Here is a 27035-nt window from a genome sequence, read left to right on the forward strand (position 1 = left end):
GAAAATTCAGCCATCCGTAAGTGTAGCTCGAGAGAAGTACGATATTCAAACGAGTGAGGTGCAGTCCAGAGCTATAGAGAAGGCTAGCACGTGTGAAGAGCGCAGCAGGTTTGAAGACGAACCAAATTTGAGAGCTGCGAAAGGTGCTGCTCTAAGTATAGAGGGCGACAAAGGCCAGAGCATGTACGACGAGGTGCTGTGCCACTTAAATGCTAGCACAACAGATAAAATATCTGTAGACAGGCTGGTACAGGCCTCAACTGAGGTTGTTGTGCCGGTGGAACTTGCAAACAATGTGGTAGTAGGCAAGGAAACCGGAGAAAGCTCAGGAGCAGCAGCCAAAGCAGAGGGTGAAAATAACAGTACAGTTGCCGACAGCTCCCACCCATTCGAGGTAGATTGTGTCAAGGAAAACTGCGGCACTGTTCTTGAGTGTGTTGAGCTTTCCACCAGTCTAGAGTGCAAAAGAGAGGATTTTTTAGAAAATCATTTAGACTGCGTGGATTCGACAGCTGACGCAAGGTGTGCGAGGGATGATGAGCTGGAGTTGCGATCGGGAAGCTCAGAAAAGAGTCGCTAGAAGCGGCGCAGATGCAAGAGACGTCGGAAAACCGCGCGCGAGAAAAAGGGTACTACGCGGGAAAAAGGCATAAATCCTTTTAGCGTAGCAAGTAGGACCAGGAGTTCTGCATGGGCTTCAAAGCCGGTTTACATGCGTGCGATGAGCCGGACCAAAAGTAGAAAGAACGCTGGTTCGCAAATAAAATCACCTGGAAAGGGCAAGACTTCCCGTTCTATTAACATCATGATTAATGGTGCGCCCTTGAGCTGTAAAACTACCGATGACGCAACCCGAGGCCACTTTCCTAACGGTGCAGGAAAAGTCGGTCGCAGACGTCACCGTAGAGGAGTGAAGGGTACGCACGCGACAAAGCGAAGGCAAGAAGGAGGAAGCAAGCATCGGGGAGAACGAAAAGAGGGTTGCTCATCGGCCAGTTCAGCGAAGAGGCCTTTGTGGCGGGAAGTAAGGCGCCAGCGGCGAAAGGGTAGGCCACAGCACGCATCCTCGTGACGGAATGTACGCTGGAGATTTAAAGCTTTGCGGGGACAGGATTGTCGAAGGGCTCCTACAAGAAAGGCCACAATAGCTAAACACCACGCGGGAGCTAGCCCAAAGAAAGCATGGCCACTCTGTCCCACGCATCGCCCGGGTCCCCTCCACCAGATTGACCGAAGTCGCCTGAAATCGGGAATGATGCGTTACTGTGCCGTTCAACTGGTAGCATATACGCGTCGTTGCCTCGGAAGTTCTCGAAATCCGGCAAGACCGCGACCGCCGCGTGTGCGATTAAAGTGAGGGACAGCTGTAAGCTGGAGAAAGTGTATTTTGAGTATTTTCTTTTTGCTTGGTGCCTTGGTTGTTTTTACATGTTGTAAGGCACATTGAAGGATTGCACTACAGTAGAGGAGCGCACCTGTTCCGCTTTGTTTCGTAGTATACATTCGTGCAGTGTATTCTGTATTGATGGCTGCCGTACACGGCCATTTCTTTTTCTTGTTTATATGGCGCATTGATATTGTTGCGTGTAACTGAAGCTGGTACTCTAGCAATTGTTTTTTTTTCCCTTTTGTTGTTACTTTGATGCACTCTGCCTATTTATGTTGTGTATGAGAGGGACAGTACTCATGTCTCCCTTGTTGGTGGTGTTTTGTTCCTTGTTGCCGAAAACTTCCCCTCCGTGTGAGCCAATGTAATGAATAACATTCTGAAAGTTGGGGGCAATGTCATGGACGGCTATTTTTGGCGGCCCCGCGTCACGGCAATTAACGGGCTCCGTACTTCCCCACTGACCATGGGAACGGCGGGCGCATGAAAGGGAACCGAGAAGTGCAGAATGGGGTGCTCTTCTTGGAACGTCGCCGTCGACGATTGATCCTTTTGTAACTGCGGCGGCGTCTGCAAGGTCGCGGAAGGCCGCGATGTACCCCGAACAAGGATTAGGCTACGGGACGCACCGGCTGAAAGCCAAACAGTCTGACCGTTTCCCACGGGGAAAAGCGTGGGAAACCCTCTGGTGGCCAAGCCGCATGACAACAGCCCAACAGGTTGTCACTCTCGCTAGATGAGGGCCCTCTCCTAATTAAAAAGGGGTGGGGTGAAAATATTTTTGGGGCGGAGTTTACATCAATTAAACGCGCATGATTGGACCCGTGTAGAGGTCTCTTGTCCCTAAGGAAGAGAGCGAGGAGACACGAGGGGGATTTAAGTGCAGGATTTTGCCCTGCTAGGCAGACTAGTCGCTAACCAACATGGTGTAGAAACAGATCAACAAGCATCTCTTCTAGAAGTTTTTAGTGTGGCTCTGTATCGGCTGGCCACCTAAACTTAGCCGTTCGTCTAGTTGTGACGCGATATTAACGTCTGCAATGTAGACATCGAGACTTCGCCTCGAGTTAGCTCAACCTGCTCGAAGTCACCTCCAAGCACTAGCCTCCCGGAGCCCCCAGTTTGCAACACTGCCGACATCGCAGTCGTGCCAGAACTCTCTTCGACTTCTCGCATCCGATCGTCGGGGACGCAATGCTGCCGGTCATCACACGTATGCCTTCACCTGTTTATATCTACCAACTTTCTCCTCCGTAGTCTATTGTTGTTAGTTTGTGTAGTTTGTAATAGTTCTCTCGCGTAAGCTGATTTATTGTTTTTATATGTATTTTTTTGTTTTATCAAGTGTTCATGTATTTTGTTAATTGTATGTAAGTGTTGTATTAGATCCCGTGTGCTGCAATATCACTAGAGTAAAGTTTGTTTTGTTTTCTCACGTCTCTGATCTCTTCACTGTCTCTGCTTGCGTACGGAACGAACTAACCTGCTGTCATTCCCGTTGCCGACTTCACGCTGGCGACGCTAGAGTGGCAGCTTGTAACAGAGACATTCTGACCTTCGCCCAAGCACAGGGTATTGATGTGCTCTTTCTACAAGAGACTAACTTCCGGTCGCCGTTAGAGGTCTCAACCTTCAGACGCGAGTTCCAGGTGGACGCCTTCTTCTCCCTAACTAAATCAAGGGCCTGTGGAGTGGGAGTGGTCTTTACTACGCGACGCTTCCGGCAAAATGCGTTCTGCATCTTCTGTGCTGACGGCAGGTCACTCATGTTGGACCTCTACATCAGCGAAAGAAGGATTCGGTTCGTGAACGTGTACGCCCCGGCGACGCGGAAGAACACAAACACCTTCTTCCAACAGCTGCACGACCTTCTTTCGGAACCCGTCCCGCACGTCCTGCTGGGGGACTTCAACTGCGTCGTGGACTCGCAGCGCGACGTCAGGGGACCGGGCCGAGGGGGGTCCACGTACTATGCTAGGGAGCTCGTGAAGACTCTTCGACACCTTCGGTTATCCGACGCATGGCTGATCACCCACGGCGACCTTTTTGTCGCAACAAGAGCCTCTCACCTCACAGCCAGTCGGTTAGATCGGACGTATCTCCTCGACTTTCTCCTTTCCTCGCTCGTGGTGTGCGAAGTCCTTTCCCCTCCGGCAGACCTAGAAAGTCGGTAGGATCACCCTCCCCCCCTTGTCACTATGCTTAGCGGCTCTTCTGGACTCCGTACCTGATGACCATGGGTGGCAAGTGGACCCAGCGCTCCTGCAAGACGATGATAGCATCGAGCGCATTAGGGCGCAGCTGCGGACCTCCGTGGCAAACGCCCCGGACCTAACCCCACGCTCGTGGGACTCTTTGAAAGTGGAGTGGAAGGGAATCCTTCAAGACGAAGGCAAGGCCAGGAAGCGCCGCATAACCGCTAAACTGAATGAGATCCTGCGCAGAATACGCATCGTCAGGGGGCGGAGACGATGACGACTTGCATGCGCGACTACCTGAACACCCTGGAGGTCGAGTATGCCCGGCTGCTTCAACTGCGCGCCCGCAGACCGCCTGGGCAGCGGGGCGCACCCATTAACCACGTCGGAGTGCACCCCAGGGACGCAACTGGGAATGGCAGCATAAGAATTACCCGAGTGAAACGCCCGGACGATTCTTTCGCAACTGAACCAGAGGGAATCCGCGATGTCTTCTTCGAGTACTTCTCGGCCCTTTTTCGGGACGCCGACAGCGACGGAGAAACTGGCGGAGCAGACAAGGTTAGAGAGGTCTGCCAGCACCTCCCATGGCTGGGAGGAGAGGAGGTAGCGTTACCGAGCACGGAAGTGTCTGCAGAAGAGGTTAGGGGCGCGATAACAAGCATGCCCCTGAACTCGGCCCCCGGAACTGACGGTCTCACAGCCAACTTTTACGCTACTTTTTTCGGCGATCTAGAGGGAGTGCTTGTCGCACTGGCGAACATGGTGGTTACGAAGCAACTGAAACCCGCATCCTTTGGAGAGGGGAGGATTGTCCCCCTACTGAAAGAGGGAGCTCCGCAGGAGGAGCTGTCGGTGTGGCGCCCCATAACCCTGTTGAACGTGGACTATAAAATGGTTGCTTCCATCCTTAATAGCCGCCTTAAGCTCCTCTTGCCATCCATCGTCGCGCCCTGGCAGTCCTGTGCGGTTCCACGCCGCTCGATCTTTGCCAACCTTACCGTAACAAGGGATGCCTTCGAATACATGTCTGCCAAGTCCCCGTCCGGAGACTTTGTCTCCTTGGACCAGGCTAAGTTGTTTAACCGGGTGCACCATGGATACATGATCAAGGTACTCCGCCAGTTCGGGTTCCCGACGTGCTTCGTAGACACCATCGCCATCCTGTACAGCAACCTCACATGCCACGTATAGTAGTAAACGGCACCCCGACGAGTAACTTTGTATACGAGAGAGGGATCCGCCAAGGGTGCCTGCTAAGGCCCTGCCTCTTGGTACTCTCGCTTGAGCCGTTGCTGGTGAACATCGACCGAAACATGCACGTCAGTGGCTTTTCGCTAACGGGGGAGCCCAACATTAAGGTCATCACTTACGCTGATGATGTATCCCTGTTCGTCAGGGACCCGGCAAGCCTGCAAGCTTTTTGGCGAACATTCGCACACTATGCTGACGTCTCAGGCGCGGCCTTGAACATGAGGAAGAACAAGGCCTTACCATTTGGAACATTCCCTCACGGCGCTCTGGGAGAATGGGAAAGGGTCGACGCCGTCAATGTGCTCGGCATATACTTTTGCTGCGGTGGCGTCGCCGACCTAACCTGGCAACGAGCGCTCGAGAGGGCAAAGGATGCAATAGCACGCCTCCAACCGAAGGATCTCACGCTTCGTGAGAGTGCCATAGCCGCAATGACAGCCATCTGCGCCTTTCCCTTTTATGTAAGCAGAATAGAAGTGAGGCCTACCAAAACTGCGACGCAATTGACAAGTACGATCGGTGCCTACCTGTGGGACAGCAAACCCGCGCCCTTGCGTCGAACCCTCCTGCAATTCTCAGCTTCAGAGGGCGGCCTCGGGCTCACGCATCTCCTGATGGCGAGCAAAGTGCTTGCCTTGAAGACCGCAAGGGCCTTGTTTCACGCACCTGATTACGTGGGGAGGCCCTTATTGCGTTACTGGTGCAGAACAAACGCATCGTTCCTGAATGCCGACCGGCCGCTCGCCCCTCTCGCCGAGACTCCCTCCGCGTTCTATAAGGCAGCCGCAAACACCATGCGCATGCTAGAAAAGGAGGCCCCTACGTGCGACGTAGATGAGACCCCGCCTTGCCCGCATTGTGGAAGAAATCGCCAGCAACCAGATAACCCCCGAGGAGAGACGACGGTCGCGGAACTCGAAGCGGAAAGGCAAAACAGATGGGCGTGCCATCCCTTCGTCCGCCCAAGACTTCGCATGGAGAAAAAAATGGAACGTCCTCCCAACCCGCCAGCGCCTCCACAAGTTTGGCATCACGCCTACACCCCGCTGTCCCAATTGTCGCGCGTATGAGACCCTGGCGCATGCCTTATTTGAGTGCGCGGCGGTCAAACTCGTTTGGCGCCTGACTGCGAGGGAATTTAAAATCCGTCCTCCCACAGCCCTGAACAGAAACAAAGGCTCCTTTGCAAAGTTAGTGGCCCTCTGCACCATATTCATGGTCTGGAAGCGACGCTGCTTCGCTGAGGTTAGCCGCTCTCCGGTCAGAGCGGCCTTCCCGACCGTAGCTCGTATCCGCCACATAGTGTGGCGGCACCTCTCAGACCGACTTGAAGCCAGCGGCGAGGAAAAGTTTCTCCGCCGCTGGCATACAAGGTTTTTTCTCCTGCAAAAAGGAAAGTTACGCCTGCCGATTACCCATTTTTAAGCGCACGCCAGCCACTGCGTCCCACTGTTTCCTGACCGGCAAACGGTAAGTGCCAATGCCCAACCCCTCCCGTCAATTCTATAATGATGTGTCTCGAATCTGTTCTCTGTACGGATTAACGCCTTAATTCTCTGGAGCCCGAACAGCGGCGACCATTATCGCACCCTTTTTTCACCTGTAAACGGAAATGGGCTTTTTTGCGCGCGGGCCGTACAGCGCTCTTGTAACATTTGTATAACGAGTGTTCGAATGATCGCGCTTCTGTTGTAGTGTACAGTCTAAACGTGTTTTTGCTGTTCATCGGTGTGTTTACCGCGTGTGTCTGTGATAAGTGTCGGAGAAGAATTAAGTATTTGATTACTTGTCAGAAGTGCAATAAACTTCCCTTTGTTTCGCCCCTAAAAGGATTGTCCAGCCATATGATATGGCGTCGGCAAAATTTTATGTCTAAGGAACCGCTAAAATGGGCTCGTGAATGCTTGACAGAAGACGCAGCACCGATGGCGCCCGATTACAATGTTTTGTGGAGCGCCGCTGTCTACCATAAAGTTTTACGTTTACTCATTCTTAAACGAAAGGCGATTTTATGTCGCTGCTCAGGCATGCACCTTCCCCAAGCGCAATGTTCGAGTTTCATTTAAATTCGCCATTTAGGTTGCTTCATTTTCACTTTATTATTTAGCATTGTTCTTTTGACTGTAATTGTAACGACCGTTTCGGCAAAGACTTTCTTGTATTTTCGTGATTTATGCGTGAAAATCCCAAGCGTCTTTCGCTTACGTCGGCTGACTTGCCGATACTTCATCCTCTTTGAATATCACAGCCTGCGAAGGGAAGGTGTTTTATACCGGTCTTGTGACGCGCTTTCTGTTTATTGCTGCGTGGCTGTGTTTGGAATTCATGTTTTCGTTTTTTCAGCTCTTGCATGCTTAGTACTCACCCATAGTAGAGTATACAAAGTACTCTAAATCGTTACCCACTTTTTTCTAAACACTCATGCATGCTGTTTCCTTACTAGGTCTGGGAGGATATTACGCTCTCCCATAGTAGAGTAATATAGTGAGTACTCTAATCCATTAAAAAGTTTTCTTCACGCGTTGTTGTTTGAAAAAGTAAAGCACTGTAAAAATTGGCCAGTAATTCACCTTCATTTACACACTGGTCGATTATAGAGAACATTGCAAGGTGTCGTCCACTTTACAGCCCTATACCAGCCGGCGGATACAGCAAGCTTCATGCATGCGCAGTGAGAGTACTGTCGGTAGTGCTTTTTCGCCATCCACTTGAATCGTTGGATACCGCTGACTAAATCGTCATAAAGCACACCGTTGTTCACGTGACAAAAAAGCAACGCACGTGACACCCACAGCGACGACAGTGGCGTCGGGGGGGGGGGGGGGGGGGTCAAAGAGTCAAACTTTTTTATTCCCGGTGCAACACAGGCAAACGTGCACGCCAATCACAGCCTTTGAAAGACCTACTAAAATTCTCATCATGTAACTTAGGCTCATAAATAAAAAGATGATGGTCATAAACCTAAAGCAGCGTGATGAGAAATGCAGTTTGGGTAGCTGTAGTGAGCACAAAATTTATCGTTCAGCAGTGTAGCAAACAGCGCTAGAATAAGAAAATAAATCGAAGAAAATATGCGACAAATTCAAAGTATTGGTTCACATTATCTGTTGGACTATATACATTGACATGACAAGGAGGGCACACCGAGCGATTTCTGCAACTACCGACATAAACCACCACAAGAAATGCACAGAATGAAGAAACATGGCTGGACATGTTATGTAAAATCGGGAACAATATACATAGTAACTATAATTTTTTACACGAAATGAAACAAAAACTATGCAAGCAATATTTCGCGCAACAAAGAGACGCTTGGAATCGCGGAACACTGGTAATTATCTGTTTCAATTGACACAAAGGTTATACTGCACATTACATGTCATATTATATGCCACATATTTTATCCGAAATTTGCGAGAATTGTTACATTGAAACTTGGGTTGTTGCATTGCCGTTCACATCTTTCGTATTCGCGAACCACGTCCTCAAGTGAAAGGTGCCATCGGAAAGCAAGGAGTATATATAGCCAACGGGAGAGAAGGAAATCACTCTGCCATGGTGTGAAAGTGATTTTCAGCAATACGTGTAGGCAGCGCATCTCGAGGGGGTGGCTTCACATTAGAGAAAGCAATGCCCTCAGCAAAGTTTGGGAAGGGACACTGAATACGAGAAACGAGAACTTTAGCGACGATACGTGTTGGCTGGTAAAGTAACCCGTTAAACACTAGTGCTCGTTTCTTTTCTGGCGGAAAGTTTGGCCGGCATTCATAAATCCTCCGCTTCACTTCAGATGCCGGTAAAGTCGCACTCACCTAGTATCTTACTCTGCGTGTGCAACGTCTGGCGTTTCTGACTGCACCCTTACGCAAGGCTGGTAGGTTCTGTTGCGTTTGGATCTCACACCAAAACACGTCACCGAACATGGAGTTAATGCCAGCAGTGAAATTCCAGTGAATCGCATCGAAATGTCAGAAACAGGCAACCAACAAGCATGTGTGGTGCGCTGCAATGCGTAAGTAAACTCGTATTGCGTGCACTGACAGTTCTCGTCAGAGTTCAAGTGTTCTGAGAAATTTATTATGGTGCACTATGCTTTGTACAAGACTGCAGTTCATTCCTTCATCACTATTGTACTGATCATTCGATATTTTGTGTGGTACAAGGCTGCACCTGTTCGCGCCGGAGTAAGTGCTGCAAGCATGAATGCACATACTAGTTAGAACAGTGGCATATTTATACTGTGTGGTGAAATATTCTGAACAGTTCTGAATCTGTTCACGTAAAGGGAAATGACGGCTACACGCTTGCACTCAATGGACGACACTTTGCAGTAATACCATCGTTTCAGGGAGCAAAGCGACGAAAGCTACAAAACAACAACAACAACAACAACAAAGAAAGAAAGAATACATTGCGTGTTTCTGCACGTATTTATGTTTTCTAGTGCATATACGCAGCAAACGTGCTTTCTCTATGTGAATGGTTATAGTCTGGTCTGAGGTGCATTTTCGATTGAGACCAAGTGAACATTCCTCAACAATGATTACTTTGCCCTTGCAGATTGCACGATGTAGACTTTACGATTGGAGTACTTGATTGCTATCAAGAGTCACAGGGCAACATTAACGTCAACCAAGGTTTTTGAGAAAGTCTGTCCCAAAATAGCTCATGCGCAATCGCGTTGTCAACGTGCAGCATAACACACAAAAAAATAATTGCTTATTGCTTATCGCAACCATGCTTGTATGCGCGCAATGAAGTAAAAAAAATGTTCACTAATAGCTATCACTGTGTCAGGGCTGCTTGACAGAGCTTAACTTGAAAATCAATTTCATAGGCATGCTGTCACAAACATCGACAGTAAAAAAATTCGAACTGCAAAGTAAGCAATACCGAAATGTAAATATGAATGTGCAAAAACATGCTGCGTTTACCTCTCATTCCTCCTTGTAAGCGGAGCCGTTCTCGACTTGTGAAACGCTCTTCGGTCCGACGAAGGCTACGCCATCTACGAGATTAACGATTAAGATGTCTGCTCTTATCGGGCGGGTTGTTGCTGTGATGCGTTTTTGAACACAAATCTGTTGCTCCGAACGGCCACTGTATACCTGTCGCTTACTGTATTTTTCTGCGATTACTTTACTTTTACTTAACCTCTTGACAAGCATGCGCATAGGGAGGGGCATGGGGGATGGTGTCATGTATTTCATATGCATGTACACAATATGCTCAAACTACCACGGATACTTACATCACAGAAAAAAGATGATGCACTCCCCTCCCCCCTCCCCTCAAAGGGGCGATGTGAACCCCCTCTCTTCCCGAAAACAATATATGTAAATGGGCGTGTGTGCATTTCACCCTTTCGAAATGGTATCGCCGTTGCCCATAGAACCTGATTCGCGTATCCAAGTCGGGCATACCAACAGGTTGTACCTGCTTAGTACCACGACGTGTGCCTAATATGCTAGGAAAATAGTTACCATCTGGATCGCTAAGGTGCGCCTTTGGTGTATGCATCGCAAATCCTTGTGATATGCGCGATGCTGCCGCCGTTGTATATATCTCAATCTCAATAGACGCTTTGTCGTCTATTGAGATTCAGTTGTGAGAGAGCGCTTGTAGTTTCCTTCTCCTCGACGGATACGTGCTCGGCTGCTGACTAGAAAGATGCGGGGTTGCATTTCGATGAAGTTGAGAGTGTTGTTCTTCCCCGTCGCTTTCTTCCGGGGTGTGCGTATTTAGCACCTAAAGCCCTTTGAAGGAGGCTGAAAATTTGAATAACAACCACAAATTTCTAAATCCTTGAGGCGTTTTTATGCGGCTTTTCTTGATGCTAAGTTATTCTTTGACCAAGATAAACTACGCTCGACGGAGACTCCAACAGTTATGCGGTCGGTTGCCGTAACTTATACGTTTCTCTATACATCTTGGCACTCTGTAATGTCGTTGACTTCCAAGTAAATTTCTTGACAGTGCCCTTCAATGGGGAATAACACCTGCAATTGCTCCCGATGTCTGTCGAGACAAGCGTACTCACTTATCTTGTTGGCCAAACTCCCGCATCTATAGATTCCACAACTTGCAAGTGATGTATGAAACGGACTATGGCACCGGGGAGGCAACCAAGTTAGTCGCAAAGCGAGTGATCTCAGTTAGTTGTAAATGGCTGTTTCGATCACAGAAAGTCGGCGCTGGCTCAATCACTCACCGCTCCAATTTTCAGTCTCGAACATTTTCACCAATTAGATGCACAGGAAAAGGACGCCACCTTATTTTACTGGACAATGACATTGCGAGTACAGCGGAATCGCTCGCGGTGACGGGTGCAGGTTACAAGCATGCAGGTGTGAACATCGGTAGCCTTGAATGAATGAATGAATGAATGAATGAATGAATGAATGAATGAATGAATGAATGAATGAAAACAACCTTTATTCGATCCACGAGGACGCAATAAAATCACGCACCTATGGCATTTATGCCCTGCGTCGAGGGAGACAGGCCCAGCCTATGCGCCACCTCGTGGGCCCGGCGCAGGGCCGTGAGCCTATAGAGTCAAAGTTAAGGACATATAAGGAGGACTTGCCACAGCAATGACGTGGCCCTGTAGTGAAACTGGTTTGCTTGAGTCGCTTATATTGGCCGTCACTCGCATGATCGCCTGACTGATGCGATAATAAAGTGTGAATGAGCTTCTAGCCGCATGTGTTTGGGCGCACCTAGCGGCTTTTCTTTTCGCAACCGATAAACGCGAGTGGGTGATGCATTGACTTATAAGTTATCATGTATGGCAAGGCTGAACAGAAGAATGAATTAAGCTTTATCCCCATTCATCAACGGGGGAGGTCATAAAGGCTCCAAAGATATCGACACGAAACGAGGTACAACGAAAACGCGACCTCTTAAAATTGATAACATAAGAATCGGTCCACTCAGAAAAAGATTACGTTACCAGATCTGTAGATGAGAAACGCCTACATGCACTCGCGAGTCTTTGTGAGGCTAAGGCATCCGGCCTACCTTGCACATCGCACGCCGATTGCGTGCCAACAAGCGCGCGCTTTCAAGCGCACGCACACAGCCCATGCGCAAACTAGTGGGCGTCGCCCTGCGATTCTTCAGATAGCTTCATCCAGGGCGCAGCTAAGGTAGTAATTTCCGGCCACCCATCGCCCCGATGAGAACAGCAGATGAGTCCAGGAAGGGGTTTTCTGCGAAAGCAATATAACACCTATATCTCCATTTGCGAAGCGCCAACAAGGAAGCGTTGTTCTGTGGCTGAGCAGGTCGTGAGAGGAATAATGAAGGTGAAGTCGCGGCGGTCCGCCTGAGAAAGTGGACAGCCCTAAAAATATAAAACGGATGCCGAGAAAGAAAGCAGCGGTTAAAATCTGGGCGCTTACGAAAGAGGGCAGGCTGGGTGGTGTCTTCCTTAACAGATTAACGCGAGTTTTAGGGAGAGTGGCTAGTTGTTCATTGGCAAAGAAATTTAGACAACGTGACAAAAGAAATGAAAGGACGAACAGAGAGCCGACACAGACCGGCGCTTTCCTGTGTTCTCTCTTTTCACTCTTTTGTGTGTTGATGTCCCCCCCCCCCCCAGTTGAACTTTTTTAGGCGATGTTTTCTTCACCATGGCTGCGGCCATCAAAAGCGGATGTAAAAAAATGAAGGAAAAGGAACGAAGGTTACAAATGTAATTTTTATACACAACAGTGCATACAACAGCTTATATACTTCTGTATATACAACAGTATATACATCTGGTGGACTTACCGCTTCGTTGAAAAAAGGATCACAAAAAGAATTACGGAAATGCTGACGTAATCTTCTAAACTGGTAGGAACGTCAGTGTTTTACTGCTTGTGTAACATATCTACGCTCTTAAGAACCCTGTTCTCTTGGATCATGTACGGCGTCATGAAAAATAAGAACTGTAGCAAGTGATTTCGCATTCTTCCGTTTAGGCAACAAACTATACCAGGAACGCGCCAATGCAATTGACAAAAAAAAGCTGGTACCTTGAAACATATATATATTTTTTTACCTCCGGGAACTCTAAAGACACTAACAATAATACCTTTGACTTTACTTGTTATCTGCAGCAATTTATAACAGTACTATATTCCCTTCTTCAGTTAGTTATATAGGCGCGTTAGATAAGAACGTAACAAAATCTAGGCAGTCATTCGCGTATAATGTCGAAGTGCTATGTTTTATAAATTCGACTTCGTCTCTCAAATATGCTGGGCTATATGTACGATATCCTGATCGACAAAAAGTAAACAAAAATGCGTATTGCAATGGTGTGGGCTGGGGGTTAATAAGAATAGCGCTGAGTACACCAGGCATAAATAATAATAATATTAGAATATTTTTACAAAAGCATTCCTTATATGCGCTGCCATTATTCATTTTCTAATTCCTTAATCATTAGATAATTTACTCAGTTGTTCATTTATATAAAATTTATGATATCCTGCTGCTAAACAATCGCATGCTGTCAGAAATGAAATGACGCAGTCATCACTATCATCCCGTTTTGTTGAAAACGCACATCATATAAACAGAAAATTCCACATATTTGCTCAATTCACTCAATGCAATGTGCTTTAAGATAACGAAAACCGCTGGCTTAATCACAGTTTGGAAGTTTACGAAGGACCCGCTACGACGGTCTAGTGGCTGCAGTCCTCGACTGCTGATCCGCAGGTCGCTGAATGGGACCCTGGCCATGACAGCCGCGTTTTCGATGGAGCCGGAGATGCCTAATTGAAACCTGTGTATATGAATTTAGGTGCGCGTTAAAGAACCTCAGGTTGCCAAAATTTGCGGGGTCCTTCACGATGGTGTCTTTCATAATTAAATCGTGGGTTCGGCACGTTAAACCGCAGCAACTATTGTTGAAGGTCATCAAAATGGTAATCAGGGCACGCTGGCATATACGTCGATGTTTTGAACGGTAAGAGCGCACGAACCCACATTGAATGTAGACACACGCACACACATAGTGCATGCTTGTGTGGGTGTGTGCCTTCATTTTGTGTTCGACTTTAGTGCATGCTCTCTTGCTGTTCATAAGCACTTGGGAAGCATGGCAATAATGCACACATTACAAAAAACGTTTTTAGCAACTACAGCTAGGCCCATATTCACGAAACGTCTTATACCGAATGTTTACGAAAAAAATATTAACAAGCGCGACGTCACACAAATCACTGGCGAAACTGTTGCAAACGAAAAAACAACGCTTCCGAAAGGGCAGTTTTGATAATTCTGACTTGAGTTGCTTTCTCTGGATGGTCTTTACTAGCTTTCACAACCTTTATCTCGGTACACGTGATGTCAGAATGAACGCGTCAGCAGCCGTAACTCCTTCTTGTGGGCACCGCTAGAGTGCAGCTGCATTTTACCGGAAAAAAAATTACTGTGATTACCGTCACTGTTCTTTCTGTTGCCTATGCAGTCAACGTCGCAGTAGGTATAGTTGCTAGAGCCGACCCTTTCCATGACTGCAAAGCTACCTTTCCGCGATACGGCTGGCGCAACGAATGGCAAGTGAGTCATTTCTGCAAACAACGTGTTCAGAAGCAGTTTGCTTGAGCTCTAACGCGAAAAATGTCGACTAAGATATTTTAATACGAACACGCATAACATACCAGCCACATAACTCTTCACGCTCTTGTGGATTATGAGACAAGTATGTTGCAATTTAATTTTTTATGAGTCTGTCTGACTGGCTTCATGCAACAAGTTGTTCGCATGGGTTCGAATTACATCAGTGAACATAGCAGTCTTCAATTTTTTCTTTTTATGTCATGTGAGGACACGTTACACAATAGAATCCTGATGCGTGATGGCCCTCGATGGCATGAGCCCGTTATGCTGTGTCATCATCTTTGTTTTACTTTGTGACAGTTGTCTTTTCCACTTGGTTATCCCTATTATAGATGCATATATGTAGCTGCTATATACATGGTTATTGAAAGTTCTCGTATATCGTATATGAAGGTGGCGGTAATGAAAACATCGTGAATCGTCTTTGTACTCAGTACCTGCCCAGGGCGTTGGAATTGGCAGATGAAGTGGAAAAAGAATAATAATGAAATGAGAGAGGTTAAGGTACGAAGATCATAGAATGATGATGTAGCGCCCTCGTTCGGGCGGCGCGCAAACCGGAGAGCGCGCGATGGCGACAGAAGAAAATAAAGAAGGCGCTAGGCCGTGGCACGTGAAGCCACGGCTCGCGTTCCTGGCTGGCATCGGTTACCGTTCAGGCGTGTCTTTCTTTCGCTCCTGCGGCATAAGCCTACAAGTGGTGACCTCGGACGAAGACAATGACTGACTCGAATGCACCCTCAACCGAACAAGCCTCACGTCCGCAGGACGTCTCGGCCGTGCAACTGCGTCTCCCATCTTTCTGGCCACAGGACCCGCAAGTTTGGTTTCTTCAGGTCGAGGCGCAATTCTCCCTGTACCGCATCGCCTCGGAAACGACACGCTACTACCACGTAGCCTCCGTCCTTCCTCCTGACGTTGCCAGCGAGCTCTCCGACGTCCTCTCCAACCCCTCGGACACTACGCCATATCAGCACCTTAAAACCAAGGTGCTGGAACGATTCATGCCTTCGGAACGCGTCCGCCTACAGCAGCTCCTTGCAGAGGGGGACCTTGGCGACAGGCGCCCCTCCCAACTACTACGCCGAATGCGACAGCTTCTTGGGAAACACGACGTCTCTGCCCACTCATCGTTGCTTCGCGAGCTCTTCCTCCAACGCCTTTCTCAGCCAATCCGCCTCGTCCTCGCGGCGGCCGGCGACGTCAATCTCGACCGCCTGGCGGAGCTCGCCGATCAGGTTCATGAAGCGACCTCCCCATCTGTCAACGCTGTCTTACCACCAGCAGACACAGCGATTTCGCGCCTTGAGGCCAGCATCGACGAACTCGCCGCCTCCATTGCCGCACTCCGGAGCCCCCCGCAGGAAACTCGTTCGCCTCGTTCCGGTCGTCGAGCTCTTCCACGCACACGAGATGCTCGGAGTCCCAGCCCTCCACCCCTCTGCTGGTACCATCGGCGTTTCCGACACCGAGCCACGAAGTGTACACCCCCATGTTCGTGGCAGGGAAACGCCTGCCGGGATCACTGACGGCGGCGTGTGATCTCCCTTCTCGTCCAAGCCGCCTTTTCATGGTCACGGACCAGCTATCAGGCGCCAGGTTCCTTATAGATACGGGCGCGGAAATTAGCGTTGTGCCCCCGACTAAGGCTGATCGTTCAAAGTCACAGGGGCAAGTGCTTCGTGCTGCCAACGCCTCGTCTATAGCAACGTATGGGCTCCGATCTCTCACCCTCGACTTCGGCCTTCACTGCATTTTCCGGTGGGTTTTCGTCATCGCAGACGTGGTTCAACCGATCATCGGCTCGGACTTCCTCTCATACTTCGATTTGGACGTCAGCGTGCGGCGGCGCCGCCTCATAGATGGTAAGACTCGTCTCTCCATCTCGGGAGTCCTGTCCGACATCGCTCCAATGGCCATCCGCATGCTGATACCTTCCTCACCGTTCGAAAAAATCTTGGCGAGTTTCCCGGAGTTAACTAAACCGTGCAACCTCACTCAGCCGCCTAAACATACGGTGACACACCACATCGTCACCCGGGGTCCACCGGCAGCCGCTCGACCACGCCGCTTGTGCGGAGACCGCCTAGCTATTGCTAAACGGGAGTTTGACCACATGCTGCAGCTCGGCATTATCCGCCCGTCGTCAAGTGCTTGGGCTTCCCCGCTGCATTTGGTGCCAAAGCGTGATCCTGGTGACTGGAGTCCTTGTGGGGACTATCGAGCGTTGAACGCCAAGACTGTCCACGACAGCTATCCTCTACCTCACATCCAGGATTTTACATCGCGCCTCGACGGCTGCACAATTTTCAGCAAAGTGGACCTTGTTAAGGCGTACCACCAGATTCCTGTCGAGCCCGCCGACATACCTAAGACCGCCATCACGACGCCCTTTGGGTTGTTTGAATACGTGCGGATGCCTTTTGGACTCCGCAATTCGGCTCAAACTTTCCAGCGGTTCATTTCTGAGGTCACACGGGGTCTTCCTACTGTGTTTGCGTACCTTGACGATGTCCTCATCGCCAGCCGCACACCTGAAGATCATGAGCACCATCTGCGCGCTCTGTTCCAACGTCTTCAGCAGTACGGCCTCGTTGTGAACGCCTCTAAGTGTACTTTCGGCGCATCTGAGCTCGAGTTCTTGGGCCATCACATATCATCCAAAGGAATACGCCCTCTCCGGTCCTACGTTAAAGCAATTCAGGATTATCCTCAGCCTACAACACTGCGCCAATTACGCCAATTCCTGGGGCTTGTGAATTTTTCCCGGCGCTTCATACCACACTGTGCCGAACTGCTACGACCGCTCACCGACCTCCTTCGGTCGACCGCTGGCCCGTCCTCCGCCATTCCTTGGTCGTCAGAGGCCCAGGCCGCCTTTGCTGCTGCTAAGCAAGCGGTCGCTAACGCCGTGCTTCTCATTCATCCACGCAGCAACGCCCCTACTCGGTTGATGGTGGACGCATCCAGCGTGGCCATCGGAGCCGTCTTACAGCAGTGCATTAACTCCGAGTGGAGACCCTTGTCGTTTTACTCTCGGAAGCTACTTCCTGCTGAGACCCGCTACAGCGTCTTTGGCCGGGAACTACTAGCCATCTACGCTGCAATACAGCACTTTCGGCATTTCCTGGAAGGATGCTCGTTTTACGTGCTGACTGACCATAAGCCACTGGCGTATGTTTTCCGCACTAACTCATCCAAGTACGTGCCCCGTGAACTCCGCCATCTGGCTTATATATCGGAGTTCACGACTGACATCCGCCACGTGAAAGGAGCTGACAACACCGCCGCAGATGCCCTTTCTCGTATAGCCGCTGTTGACTCTCCACCGCCAACCATCGACTGGGCCTCATTCTCCTCGTCACAGCAGGATGATAGAGAGCTTGCCGCTTTTCGGGAGAACCCCCGTTCTCTCCGACTACGCCTGGTGCCTCATCCATTATCATCTGAGCGCTTGTGGTGCGATGTCTCAGCTGACCTTCCTCGCCCTTTCGTTCCCGCTTCATTACGACGCACCGTTTTCCACTCCTTACACGACATCTGTCACCCTGGCATTCGGACTACTCAGCGTCTTCTCACCCAGCGCTATGTCTGGCCCGGAATCAACGGTGATGTGCGCACTTGGACGCGCATGTGCCTGCCCTGTCAGATGACAAAGGTCTCCCGTCATACTAAGACGCCGCCCCAACCTTTCCTTCCACCCGGCCGTCGTTTCGACCATGTTCATCTAGACATTGTGGGCCCTCTACCAGTGTCTCAGGGGTACCGTTATATATTGACCATGGTCGATCGCTTCACACGCTGGCCGGAGGCTGTTCCAATTCAAGATATCACAGCCGAGACAGTTGCCCGCGCTTTCATTTCTACGTGGGTATCCCGTTTTGGCTGTCCTGGCACCGTGACAACAGACCGTGGACGTCAGTTTGAGTCCTCGCTGTTCACTTGCCTTAATCGCATCCTCGGAGCCAGACATTGCCGTACCACGGCTTATCATCCCTGCGCCAACGGCATGGTGGAACGCCTTCACCGACAACTGAAGACCGCCTTGACTACCCGCCTCAATAGAGCCACCTGGGTTGATGCCTTGCCACTGGTGCTCTTAGGTTTACGAGCTGTCATCCGGGCAGACCTGCAGTGCTCAACAGCAGAGCTGGTGTATGGCACTTCTCTACGGCTTCCGGGAGACTTTTTCACGTCAACGAAGCTACCAGACCAGCCACAGCAATTCCTACAACGCCTCCTCGACTGCGTTCAAGACCTCCGGCCCACTCCACCCAGACCTTCCGAACACAAGACCATATTCGTCCACCCTGATCTGGCCACTGCAACACATGTTTTCGTGCGCCACGACGCGGTCAGACCACCTTTGACACCAGCCTACGACGGACCATTCCGCGTCCTTCACCGCACGCCCAAAACTGCCACTCTACTTCAGAACGGCCGTGAAGAGACAGTCAGCTTAGACCGACTCAAGCCGGCGTACCTGGAGACCGCCCTAGACAGCCTCTCATCTACGACTGATCTTCCATTGGAACACCACAAACGGCATGTCACATTCCGACTTCCAGTCTACACGGGGGGCCTTGTAGCGCCCTCGTTCGGGCGGCGCGCAAACCGGAGAGCGCGCGATGGCGACAGAAGAAAATAAAGAAGGCGCTAGGCCGTGGCACGTGAAGCCACGGCTCGCGTTCCTGGCTGGCATCGGTTACCGTTCAGGCGTGTCTTTCTTTCGCTCCTGCGGCATAAGCCTACAATGAGAACACAATCTTTGTAGTCGTATAGAGTTGCTGATGCAGTGGGTTTTGGGTGTGTGTGTGTGTGTGTGTGTGTGTGTGTGTGTGTGTGTGTGTGTGTGTGTGTGTGTGTGTGTGTGTGTGCGTGCGTGCGTGTGCGTGTGTGTGCGTGTGCGTGTGTGCGTGTGTGCGTGTGTGTGCGTGTGCGTGTGTGCGTGTGTGTGCGTGTGCGTGTGTGCGTGTGTGTGTGTGTGTGTGTGTGTGTGTGTCACACTCGGCGGGCTTTCTATCGACCTATTTACGTTTTAATTGGAGCAGCATTTTCCTCTCTTCTCTCTTTTTAACAACCCCATCACGGCAGCAATTTCGGGCTGACGATCGTAGTACTTTAATGCATACGTAAAGTAATGATAGACACCCTATGTAAAAATTACTGTATAGAAAAGTAGAGAGCTCAGTGTCAGGGGTGTCCTATTTCGAACGAAGGCTAATAAAATTCGGAGACCTATTCAACACGTCGCTAATGCTCAATTTCGTCCGGCACGTTAGTTTCTCCATAATATCTCTATAATGACATCATGTGGATATCGTTGTTGAGTGCAGTCTTAAGCACACGCCACGTTATACGAACTTACATATCTATTTATTACGGAAACAAATAAAACATTACATCGTGCAAGAAAAACGAAAGTACATATGGTCTTACAGCCAGTTCCTCGTATCCGTTTGGACAGCGCAAAAAGCGTCCCATGGCATCTGGAAAGCACAGCCCTTCCTTTGTTTTCTTCAATCACCGGTCGACAATCACTGGCCACAGGCCACACAACCGAGGTCTCTCCGCTATCCACGTTGTCTCTCACGCATACACAAAGGTGGTGTTGTTGAAAGTGACGACCTTCTTCCGATCGCCACCGGACTTCGGTCGCTGGCTGTCGGGTGCCTTGAGCACCGATCGCAGGGGTCTCACTCCGAAGATGACGCCGCAGGCATGGGCCGACCTGAGTTGGTGCGCACCCGTCACCGTCTTCTCGTATGACCAGCGATTAGCACGCGCCACTGTAACGGGTGCCGGTGGGGGTACGGACGAAGATCGTTGTCTGACCCTGTAGCCTGGCGGGTACACCTCCACCGGAAATAGTAGGATCGCGGTGGTCGGATGGCGCTGCCTGCAGCCGTCTGGTGGGCACTGTCTGCGAGAAGGCCTTCGATAGTGTGCTGAAGGGACGAACTGGTTCATATTTGAAGTGATGGACAGTTACGGACAGAGCATGCGTAATAAAGATGAACTTCCTTACAGTAGGAACCAAATGACGATCAAATGAGCATTCTTCGGCTGGATCAGGCAGGGAAGGGAAATTTTCTAGCGTACATACCAACACAAATCATTCAGCGAGAATTGTTGTCGACGGCATCTTGATGAACCTTGAATTTGCTGGTATAATTGGGCTGGTTATGTCTCGGAAAGCTGGATTGTAGTCCAGCGATACTTGTCTCCTTGTTGAGCCGATGCTAGCGATCCACAAACATCCAGACATCTAAATATTCGCACAAGGGTCGACACCGAAACTCTTGCGCACTGTAATCGCTAAGACACTTCCTTACAATCCAAAACTTGTCTTCTCACTGACCACGCGGCAGAGCAGACAGCGAAGAGCAGGTGGGCACTTCACTAACGTCAGGCCATCGACACCCAATAGCAATGATTCACCTGAAACTTGTAGGTGCTTGCACTGCAACACTCACGAGCTGTCGGCATCCGACAAGCAAAGCCACGTTCTACAGCAAAGGATCCAGCGAACAGAGGCGGAGCGTAGTGACAAGAAAAGCAGCGAAATGGCACAGAAAGGTGAGTACAAGAAAAAAAATAGGAAAGGGAGGGAGAAACAGAAACAATAAGTGCTGCGAGGGGGCGGTTGGTGAGTGGTTGACCTCTATACTGCACAAGCAGCCTGATCGGGCATTGTGTTGATAGACCCACTCTCACACGCACGTGATCGCGCGCGGATGTACCGCGTCCGCGGTGGCGCCCGGCATAACCCACATGCGAACCGGCCCTCTCCCAGAACAAACGCCGCCGCCGAAGCTCGTGTTGTTATCGGCACCAATCTGCATACGCTGCTCGTTTACTGACACGGGCTTGAGTACGTGCACACAGACACACAACAGCGCACACGTACGCGCTCACTCAATTGCCTCTAGGCTCCACACGATCGGGCTCTTTGGAGATCATAATAATTACGTCTTCACTTCCGGAAGCGAGCGGCCTCCAAAACGGGCCCTCTGCGACCCCCCAGAGGAGCAGGTCTGTTTTCCCCGACTGTACCTGGAGGGAAGATGAAAGGGGGGGGGGCAGGGTGCTCTATCTTGACGCACGTAGTGACGTAAAATGAGCCTACCCTTCCGCACCTCCAGGCCCCGAGGAAAGTTTGCGCATAAGTGACCTTTGTATAGCCAGCGTTTTCGGTTTTTCTTCACCCCTTGACCTCCTCGAACTGAAAGCTAAAGTCGGCCAGTTTCGGTTATCTCGTCTTAACACCGCTCACCTCCGCTCTCTTTCGTACGAAATACTGCATCCTTCGCTCACTGCCTCTTTCTTCCTTTAAAACTTCCCCGAAATCAGCGCATCTCCTTCAACAGCCATGTCAAGCCATTAAACTTGCATTATACTGATAAATAAACAAGAAAGGCGTAAGGGAGAGAAAGGCTTACCTCTGTCTACGGTTCACATTCTTCCTCGGACATAATTATTATAGTGCCGCGTTGCCCTCTTCGCTAAACAATGGCGACTTAGCAGGCAACAGTTACACAGCAGACACGTTGAGAGGTCACGGAGTCATCGTCTAAAGGGCGCCCTGACAAAAAGGACCCCTGTGCCCTTTATGCATACTATACAGTACGCTTGTCTGGTTCGGTTCGTTTACTTAGCGAGCAGACAATGCGATATTCTTACTCCCGGAAGAGCTCGTTTATGCCGCCTTCCTTCCGGTCGTTCGCTGCATCGTGACCGATTACATTTATCCTCGATGAACGCTTTCGAGATGCTTTCGGGAGTCATTGTTTTACAGTACTCAAATTGCCTGCTGACGCTGTTCTTTCGATGCCATTCCTACACCATGCTATGCACAACCACTGGGACTGTCGGAGTCGTGAATCTGACGTGCTCAATATTTCGTAAATAATAAGGGTGTGTGAATAGCTAAATTTAGAAACAAGTCGAATATGAATCGAACAATAGTAATAGTGAATCGAACACAGCTATAAAACGAGTATTATTCGAATAGTTGGGGAATAGTAAGACTGCCATTCTCAAGACAGTTCTACAATTCAACTTAGCGAATATATAGAAACCTAGACAAACTAACACTACAGTCACTTAACTCACAAGACATACGTAAATTATGTGATCAAAGATAAGTTTGTATACAGTAGCGAATGAAGCCTTCCAAGTATTACAACACTAACTTAGGTACCGAAAGAATGTTTTGTCACCAGCTTCTTAGTAACACTATAATCAAAAAGTTAAATATATCATGAAAGAATATCGGGAATCTCATTAAAACGATAGTGCATCGAGGGCACATCTGCTTGGAAATTGAAAACAAGAAGTCCCTTATGAGGCCACGAGTAAAGCTTCGATACACTCGTAAAAGCCTGAACTGCAGGTGTGTGGGTAATTAACTAATTAAAGCCCGAAAACTGATTATTTGATCTTCAAACGTATTGTGCCTTGTGGGCACACCCACCCCTGCTTATTATTTAAAAAATTCTCCAACACATTCGGCATTACATATATGTCCAACTCTATTTCAGTACCTAATCAAATAAAACGCCATGCGATTTGTTATTCAAAGTATTCGAATATTCGCACACTTCTAGTTACCAGTAACGACCTGAGGACGTACCGGTGAGTATGGTGAGCGCCTATTATACTTTTGAAAATCGAAGTTTATTATCCGTGCGATGTCTTATGCGGCAAATGAGATGAGGCTTTTATCTGTTATACTGACAACCCCTGAGCAACAACAAACGATTACAAAATGACGTACTGCTCAAGTAGGAGATAACTGGTGCACCCTTTTGTGCACTGTTTGTCCCATCCTTAGCGCTTTCAAGGACTAACATCCAGCAGTGTTTTTTTTTTCATACTGTATGTGCCATCACTTTGAAGTGGTAATAAGTGCGGAAATTCAGCCGAAGTGTTTTTTTTTACTTTTTTTTCTTGTGTGAAAACTTCCTTTACCGACCTTGTTATGACCAAGACGGCCAACAGAGAGAATAGCATTTAAATTGCGATCAAGTTGCGATAGTGGCTATAGGCGCGGTGAACTCACAAGTGCTTGTAACTCTAGATTCTGAAGCGTAAACGCACAGGTGCCCCAAAAGCAAAACGGAGCCCGCGAGCTGCGGCTAACCTCAACAAAACTGTGTGCTAGTGCAATCTATGGGCAGATGCGTTGTAGATAGCAAAAGTGCGTGCGCTCATTTGGCTGACTCATGCCGATATTGTGAGCCACGCTGCTACCACCACCACTCGTCCGGGGCGCATTCAATGCTCTTTGCACGAGTTTTCCCGCGTCATGAAGAATGCTTCCGAGCCGGACGCTTTAGCCATCCCCAACAACGTCAGAACTGCACCCCCTGCAGTGCATCTCTAGCTGCATGAATGTCACCACCTTCGCTATATAGAGCGCATCTGCTGATAGAGCATGCGTTCAGTTTTGTGTAGTTTGGCGCTTTAGATGTTCATGCGTTTGTATAACTGCGTCATGAAGAAAACTTCGGAGGTACGAGCTCTTTTTTTTCTTTGTGCTTCACCAGGAATATGCCACCACGTTTGCTACTGATGAGGTGTGATAGCAGCAGCACGGCTTCTCTCGAGCTGGAGATAAGGTGAGCATCAAAACATCGGGATGAATCAGTTGGATGTGCCTACGAATCTTAACATCTCCAGCGCATCAGCTGATGGAGTGTCTCGACATGCAGTTTTGTCCTCTCTGACCACAGCTTGCGTGTTCCGTGGTAACTCTAGGACACTTGTATCTGATGCAGATCAACACTTCATATTCTTATCGGCACGTCACCAGAAATAGTGTCTTAAACATGAATTCGGCGTTCACTTTTATATTGCTCACAACAGTACCAGCCCAGCAACTTCCCTAGCTTTTTTATGTCATCGGGTTTAACCCAAACGTTCGGACTTGCATTTGTTACAATATATTCCTTATCGTCTGGAATAACATGCCAATTTCCAGATATCCCTATGTCATATGGATTGAGTACGTAAAATGAGACAGAGAGAGGCCTTCTTCCAGCATTGGACATAAAATAGGCTCACAGTGATGTTTCGAGCTATTTGTTTGTTATAATTTCTGCCATAGTGTTTCATACAGTAATACTTAGAGGGGAACCTGGCGCTAGTGTCTACGCGGGCTCCATCAGCGGCGCCTGTACCTCCATGAGGATTATGGGATGTACGGGCTTCGAATCTGCTTCGGAGGGATCACGTTTTTGATATTCGCGATGCTTGTTTGCTAAGTGTAAAACAGAATGATATAAAGTTATGATTAATTGAAGCATGCTTAATTTTTTGTATGCAAACTTTATTGCAAACTGTTTTTGTGACGAGGCGGTAGAAGTGAAACCTGGACACATTTAATCACCAGGGTATGCTTTGCTTTGCTATTGCGTTCCAGATTTGGCATCAAGACCTAATAAATTATTCTTTACAACATTTAAAAAACATTCTTATTTTACTCTCAAAAGTACACAATTATTAATGGAAATAACAGCACAGTATTATGTGAGGAGCGATGCCAGGTGCGTCTGCTGAAAGGGTCTGCCCCAACACACCTCTCGTTTTGTTGTGAAGTCGAGTCAGAAGAGCGTGACGGTGCGTCTACTTCACGTGGCCATCGTTTCTTATTTGATTTTAACGAGTTTTGGCAAGACGTACTAAGAACAAACGTGAACTCGATGTAATATCCTGCACCGGCATGGAATGGTACATCTATGCGCAGCGGTGAGGGGGCGACACTTCGCTTAAACTGTCAAACGCGACTTATACAGCTTCAGCGTTGCAGTAAATTGAGAGGCCTGGCAGTTTTTAGCTTATTTTAACGACAAAGATGCAAACAATAACGAAGGGTGGGTGCAAAGATGTCTTTTGCACCCACCTCACTACCCACTCTACGTGAAGATCGAAACCGAAGCTGCAGAAAATGATTCGTAGACAGTTCACTGGCTAACGCGATTTAATCCGAAGCCTGTACTTTCCATACTTTTCAAGAGGGTACACGATCACAGTGCCAGATTGTTTTCTAGGTATTACTGTGTGAAACTCTATGGTTTCTGCCCTTTCGTTGTAGCTTGAAGGTTATTCGGTGCTTTTCTTGGTGGTAGCGCGTTATAGTTCTGTCGTGGTTGTCGCGTTTCGACTGGCGCTGACTGCGTATACTCTCGCCTACTCAGATGTAGGCGTACACCTGAAAGAACACTGAGGGGCCAAAGTTCATCCTAAGTACACTGCTGCGACGTGCCCCTTAATGTCCCGGTACGTTATCGCTACATAACTGCAACATGTATTACTCAATTACCTTAAGTTTACTGCTACCAATTCATTGGTAAACAAACTCTCGGTTCTTTCTGTCTAACCAGTAAATGAACAAAAAAACGGCAGTGGTGCTGGAGCAGCAGCCTCCCTATGAAAATATTTGTTTGGATTAATTGTACCAAAAGCACGGTATGATTATGAAAGACGCTGCGATGGTGGCCTTCGCAGATATCATCCTCCTGGTATTTTTTAGCGTGCACCGAAATCTAAGTAAACATCTCTCAAGCATTTTCGTCTACATCAAATATGCGGCCACCACGGTTGGGATTGGGTTTCGCGACGTTCGGGGCAACAGGCCAGCACCATGCGCACAAGGTGACTGCAACGGGGTGCTTCGTATTGGAGCTCGTGTCACTTGTTCTCTTCTTGCTGCCTTTTTCTTCGATGTTAGTTCAGTAATAATTTACCATAACAAGACAATATTTTACTTGAAGCATTAAGGGATGCGTTTATTTTCATCACAACCTTTTTATGCTCTTCGCCTCTTTTAGATGTTTATTACCACACCATCATTTTTACAGCACTCTGCAGAATCAGCATAGGAATTAGCAGACAATGGAAAAAGGCCGACTAAATACAATACGCTGATGAAAACGATGCAACACAGCGTTGGCCTTGTACAGGATGCGATGGTATAAACGAAATGATGAAAATGGGCAATGGAAATGGTGAGCGGGAAGGCTGACGGCAACGGTCGGTGCCCTTCGCCTGTGTGCACGTTCACAGTGGTCGAGGTCGACGCTGACGACAGCACCGTACGACGTAAACAAGCACGAGAGTATCCGTGCGGCCGCGAACGCATGGTCACCTTCGATGCTGCCCCCGTGTGACCCCGATGCGCTTGCGTAACCACTCGCTGTGTACAATACTTGCGATCGTGAGGACTTCAGACGGTGTTGCGCCTCATTGCCGACGTTGGACCGGCAGGTTCGACAATGAAACCGAAGGCTTTATTGTGCGGAGCGGTGCTGCCCACCGAGGAGCCCTCACACTCGCTTTTGAATCGCATTTACATGTCCATTGCAGGCCCGAAGGCCTCTTTCTGCCACCGAACTCACTGAAGCCCTAACCTTGGGCTGAAGCCTATTCCCAGCTAAAAGCCTTCTTTCAACTCATATCTCGAAATTCAATTGCAGTTGCTCAGCTGAGTAGGAGAAAGGAGACGACAACGAAGACCCGAGAGCAAGAGCGCTGCTCCAACCGATTCAATATCATATTGCTCAAGAACC

The sequence above is a fragment of the Rhipicephalus microplus genome, unplaced genomic scaffold (genome assembly GCF_043290135.1).
Source record: "Rhipicephalus microplus isolate Deutch F79 unplaced genomic scaffold, USDA_Rmic scaffold_21, whole genome shotgun sequence".
Classification (NCBI taxonomy): domain Eukaryota; kingdom Metazoa; phylum Arthropoda; class Arachnida; order Ixodida; family Ixodidae; genus Rhipicephalus; species Rhipicephalus microplus.